The sequence below is a fragment of the Jaculus jaculus genome, chromosome 13, assembly GCF_020740685.1.
Source record: "Jaculus jaculus isolate mJacJac1 chromosome 13, mJacJac1.mat.Y.cur, whole genome shotgun sequence".
In the NCBI taxonomy this organism is placed as follows: Eukaryota; Metazoa; Chordata; class Mammalia; order Rodentia; family Dipodidae; genus Jaculus; species Jaculus jaculus.
The window spans coordinates 69595519-69601620 of NC_059114.1; the positions used below are offsets into that span (position 1 = coordinate 69595519).

General features: G+C 45.1%; 1 pseudogene; it reads right to left on the reverse strand.

Moving 5' to 3' along the window:
* Positions 1-4904: 4904 nt before the first annotated feature.
* LOC101594730 lies at positions 4905-5725 on the reverse strand (annotated as a pseudogene).
* Between the last annotated feature and the right edge of the window lie 377 nt (positions 5726-6102).

Here is a 6102-nt window from a genome sequence, read left to right on the forward strand (position 1 = left end):
GAAAAACCAAAAAAAGAAAAGAAAAGAAAGGAAATGTCAGAAAGGTCTGACCATTCCTTATCTCTGTCCCCTTAGAGAGTCCTTGCATTCCTTTCTGAGAACGTCCTTCCTAAACAATTAAGATTTCTGGCAAGGTTGCCAGAGATCTTGACAGTCAGATACCTGCCATTAAGACTAGACTGGCTAAACCAGCCACCCATCCATGGGACTTAAAAAAAAACCACCAATCTGAGTGGCGAGGTGGCTTCTCTAAGCCTCCACAGGCAATAGCTCTGTCTTCTTTCCTCCTCTTACACTCTGGGCTCAAACTCTCCTTCTCTTAAAGCACTCCCTCCTAAGCCTCAGTTATAATAAAGTCTTTCTGATCCTTATCCTCTGGTCTATGGATTTCACTGGCCAAATTCATAAGACAAGAATCCAGGAACACCCCAAATTATCAGTGCACTGGTGAAGCCAGACTTTGAAAAGAGAATATTCCCTCAAAGAACAAAGACCTGCCCCAGATCTTGGGGTCAGATGTAGCTGCTTGTCAGAACATTTCAAAGACATAATAAACACATGAGTTGATAAGAATATGTTCCACATTCCCCCCAAACTCTTAAAGAACTAAGGAGGCAGCTATAGTATAATACAATAGAATACAGCGACTTTCTTCCCAATACATCTAAGTTCCATACAGATCTCAAACTTTCTAATATTTCGAAGGAGGTTTCTTTTCATCTCAGTCTTACGGATCCTTGTCACCCACAGTACAATTTTTGCACAGGCCAGTTCTATAGTGTCATCATTCTAAACGTCTCCACTACTAGGGTTAGAATCCTGGGGCTTCTTCCGGTAAACAATGACCAATTTCATTTTCTTGGTAACTTGATTCCTATGGAGTCCAACCTCTCCCACCTGTGATTTTCCTTTACCTTCCTTCTTTCCTTTCCTTCCTTCTTTCTTTCTTTCTTTCTTTCTTTCTTTCTTTCTTTCTTTCTTTCTTTCTTTCTCTTTCTTTCTTTCTTTCTTTTTCTTTCCTTCCTCCCTCCCTCCCTTCCTTCCTTTTTTCTTTCTTTTTTTTTTTGGTGGTGGGGGGCAGGGAGCAGGGTCTCACCTTAACTTAGCCTGACCTGGAACTCCACTCTGCAGTCCCAGGCTGGCCTCGAACTCACAGCAATCCTCCTACCTCAGCCTCCCAAGTGCTGGGACTAAAGGTGTGCGCCACCACACCTGGCTCTACATTATCATACTTATGCCTTAGCCTCTGTTTTTCTTTTCTATTCCACCAACCTGCATCTAGACTCAGTTATTTCAATCATGACCTGGCTGCTTCTCTAGAATCTTCTACAGCTTTACGTATTTGTCCTAGTCCTTGACTCTGGCGTGTCCACGGTCTCTCCATTCTCCACTTCTCTTCGAGATTTGCCCAGTCTCACTGTCGGAAAGCGCCATGATACAAATCCTGACAAGTCACTCCATTGGCATCTGCTTGTGCTCAGAAACCCTCTTACCCCAGTAGATTCTAAGGGCTTCACAGTTACTCCTTATCGTCTGGGGAAATGGCTTAGTGGTTAAGGCGTTTGCCTGCTAAGCCTGAGGAGCTGGGTTCGATTCCCCAGGACCCACATATGCCAGATGCACAAGGGGGCGCATGAGTCTGGAGTTCGTTTGCAGTGGCTGGACGCCCTGATGCACCCATTCTTTCTATCTGCCTCTTCCTCTCTCTGTCTCTCTCAAATAAATAAATAATATATTTTTTTTTAAATTGCCCTTCTACGTGTGACTGTCCTCTTGCCATCATCTTGGATGCATAAACTCATGTTTTCTTCCCTTACCAGTTGACCTCACTAATGTACCCTGTCAATTTGTTTTATGTCCATGATAATTTAAAGCTGACCTTTTTTTAAAAAAAATTTATTTGTTGTTGTTGCTTTTGATTTTTTTTTAAATATTTTATTTATTTGAGAGCGACAGAGACAGAGAGAAAGACAGATAGAGGGAGAGAGAGAGAGAATGGGCGCGCCAGGGCTTCCAGCCTCTGCAAACGAACTCCAGACACATGAGCCCCCTTGTTCATCTGGCAAACGTGGGACCTGGGGAACCGAGCCTCGAACCGGGGTCCTTAGGCTTCACAGGCAAATGCTTAACCGCTAAGCCATCTCTCCAGCCCGCTTTTGATTTTTTTGAGGTAGGGTCTCACTCTAGCCCAAGCTGATCTGGAAGTCTCAGGCTGGCTTCGAACTCAAGAAGATCCTCCTACCTCTGCCTCCTGAGTGCTGGGATTAAGTGTGTGTGCCACCACGCCTAGCTTAAAACTAACCCTTTTCTTTTGGGATCAGTTCCCATCACTAAGGCCGGGCTTACATTGCTTCCACTGTCTCTGTGCAGGCCTCATCCTGCACTCCTGATAGAGATCAGGTCACATCCTTTTACCAATGGTCAGTCAGGGATACAGGCCCAAAAGAACTAGATGCCACCCAGCCCTGGCGAGACAAGGACATTTATTCCATTCTAACTCCAGATGGCCAGAAGGAGCAGCTTCCTGACTCTTCCTCATTGGCAGAGCCTTTCTGGGTCTTCACTCACCTCCCCGGACCACCAGCCAATCAAGGTCCTTCACGTCCATGTGAACTTGGTAATGGGGTTCATCCCAGCTGGATGCTTCATGAAAATACCTGATCCAAGTGACCATGTGGAATTGTTCAGATTTTTCCCTCTTGGGACCCTTCCCAACTGGGTTGGGGATCCCTCTGAACTTGGGAATGAATGTCTCTGCTTTTCTTCTGCTCTTTCTTATTTCTAGGCTCTCATAAAATAAATCTTTCATGATTTATCCTTCGTTGTGTCTAAAGTTATCAATTGACTGCTTATTGTAAGACAAGAACTTGACAGCCAGTGATTTGGGGGGCTTCTAAGCCCATCCAGAACCCAGAGGGTCTCTGCCATTCTCAACCCCACAACACCCTTTCGTTTAATCCTGCCACCATGCCCATCCTTTGGAGAAGGCTCCAGTGGTTCCTTGCTGGTTACCAACTGAGAAGCAAACTCCACAAACCCATCAACAGCAAGCCGCCTTGCTTGCTGATCTTCGGTCAACCTGGCAAGAAGCATGCTTTTCACACTTTCTAGACCTTTAATCAACTCCTGCTCCACCCTCTTCATCTTCTGAAATTCTGGCTTCTTTCTAGGCCCTCCTTCATGCTCTCTCCTCAATGGCCAGCGGTCTTTCTTTCTGTGAGGTTCCACAGTAGGTGGTTTGGCTCATTGGATGTGAACTAATCCCATACTGCCTTGCATGGTTTACTTATCAGCTCATCTTTGTAGGAGGCATCCTGAAGAGCCTTATTTTTAGCTCTTAATTCCTACTGGTTTGTGAAGTGACGTCCATAGCAGCAGCTAAATAAATATTTATAAGAAAGGAGAGAGAGAGACCAGTGAGATTCTAGATCTCGGTCTTCCACTCTGTTCCTGATTGGTGGGATAGTCCCCCATGTGTCTTCACCTCTTGGAAAAAGGAGAGCTTTTAACTTGAAGGGCTCCAAGCTAATAAGCTAACGGAAACACAATATAATTTCCTCTGCTAGGTAAATAAATTTTGAGAAACAGTGACAACTTGGCTTGCCACTTCCATAAAAAAAAAAAAAAATCCCCTTCCCCAATACCTGGATCTGCCAATTGAAGCATTGTCACCATCGGAGCTGGCCGCACATAATTGTATTTAGTGGGGAAAGGTCTGGGGGTAAGGTTATGAACCCAGTGCCCTCCCACATCTCCCTGACCCCCCCCCCCCCCGGCTACCTCCCAGCATTTTTATGTGCAGTTATTTAAATTGCATATTTTCCCCCTAAAACTTTAAATGAATTCCACCGAGTCCTCTTTTCAAAGCCTTATTGGGCCTGCTGAGAAATGATGACGGGATCAGGGTCTGCCATTATTTACTTTTTAATTTAATTTCCTGATCCAGTCTCACCTCTCCTCACTCATATTGTCTGAAAGTGGCATTTCTCTTACTTATTCATATATTTTTGGCTGTTCTAACCCAGCAGCATACTGAAGTGCCACCATTTTGCTACCTAAAATAAATATGGTTGTGTTTTCCTTCCAAAAACCACACTACAGTGGATACAGAAAAGATCAGTTTTGATGTCTAGAAATTGTATCAGACATTATGGTATGCTATGAAGTTTGTACAATGAGTATGTTATATTAAAGAGGACTGTATACATATTATGCAAGTTAATATAAAATATCAGCCCAACATTCATCTAAAGGAACTGGACGGACTAGTGTGGTACATGTTTATAATTTCTGTGCTTGTGAGGCTAAGGCAGAGAATCGTTAGTTTGGTGTGAGCTTGGGATACAAAGCAAATTGCAATTTCACGTGCACTGTATAACAAAACCCTGTTTGAAAAATCAAAATAAAGCTGGGTGTGGTGGTTCACACCTCTAATCCCAGCACCCAGGAGGCTGGGTTAGAAAGATTACCACGAGTTAGAAGCCAGTCTGAGCTATAGAGTGAGTTCCAGGTCAATTTGGGCTAAAGTGAGATCTTGCCTCAAAAGAAAAAATCTAAATTAACATATAAATATAAATAGCAGACTAGGAGGGAATTAGGAAATGTTAAGACTGGGAAAGCCTCTTGACCCCACAGCCCCTGGCAATAGCATTTAAACTGAGACAGCCACATTACTAATATAGATATATATATTATATATATGTATATACATATATATTATATATATGTATATACATATATATTATATATATACATTAATATTATATATATATATATATATACACACACACACACATACACACACACACACACACACACACACACACACACACACACACACACACATACACACATACACTTTTAGGAACTGCTTATTTCCACCTGTCCTGAGTCCACAGAACAGCTTAGGACCATTCAGGGGATGTCCCCAACCATTCCATGGCCTGAGCAGTGGGAGCTGCAGACCAGTCCTCTGTGGCTGGCTGAGCACTCCAGTCTCCCATCGGGAACTGCTGGATAGGCACAGAAGGCACCTGCACACCTTTGGACCAGTGTGCCACCTTGGGCTGGGCAGCCATGAACTCGGGAGTGGGCATAGTCCATTCTGGACTCCTTGGTTGGCCTGCTCCTCCTTCTCCATCTCCTTGGGGGTCTCTGCAGAAATACAGATAGGGCATGACCCCCTCCCCATGGGTGCTCCCGGGAGATGTTATTGCACGTACACAGGACTTCCCGGGGCCAGCATCCACCACATGAGGCCCACGGAGGGAGCTCCCCTGTGGTCACATAGGACGGCAATGCATACAGCAGAGTCTGTGTTACACAGAGCAATGATAGGCTGGTTGATGTAGGAAGCCTCTACGAGAGGCTGGTGGTCAGCCCAGGGGTCAGTCACCACCCAGAAGACGGGGCTCCAGGAAGGCTGCCTGCATCTGGTCAGGGGCAAAGCGGCCAGCGATGCAAGTGGCTCCCGTGGCGCCGCACGCTGGCCTGTGTTCCTGGAGGAGACGACGCTGACATCAGCGCGGTTCTCCATGTCAACAATGGCATGAGCTGCCAGCAGGTTTTCCCAGGTCCTCTTCAGATTGATGATGTGGAGACCATCGCTCTTCCTCTTGAAGATGGACTGGAAATCAAGGTTGCTGCCACCTAAGCGGGTTCCTGCTGCAAGGAGTTTGAGAACATCCTCTTCCTTCATCTGCAGGACATCGAGGGCTCCGGACATTGTGTTAGCTTCCCCTTAAGTTAGCGTGAATCTAGAACAAAGCTGTGGACCCCTTCGTGGGCAGTGTGGGAAGCTGAACTTACATTTTTAAAGTACTTTACAAACAAATTTCTCTAATCAGCATGACATCCAGCTGGAACAAGCAAAGGGGGCCTCCTGCTGCTGCCACCAAGGTGTCATTATCATCATCCTGCAGACAACAGACTGTCCCCAAACCATCAAGTAGGTAGGACAGGTAGGTAGGTAAGTACGTAGTTGAGAACTCACAGGCTCGGGTTTTAAAAATTATTTTTGTTTTATTTTTGACAACTGAATAGATGTGTAACATGTATTTTGAGCCTATGCACCACCATTAACCTCTCCCTCCCCTGCTAAAC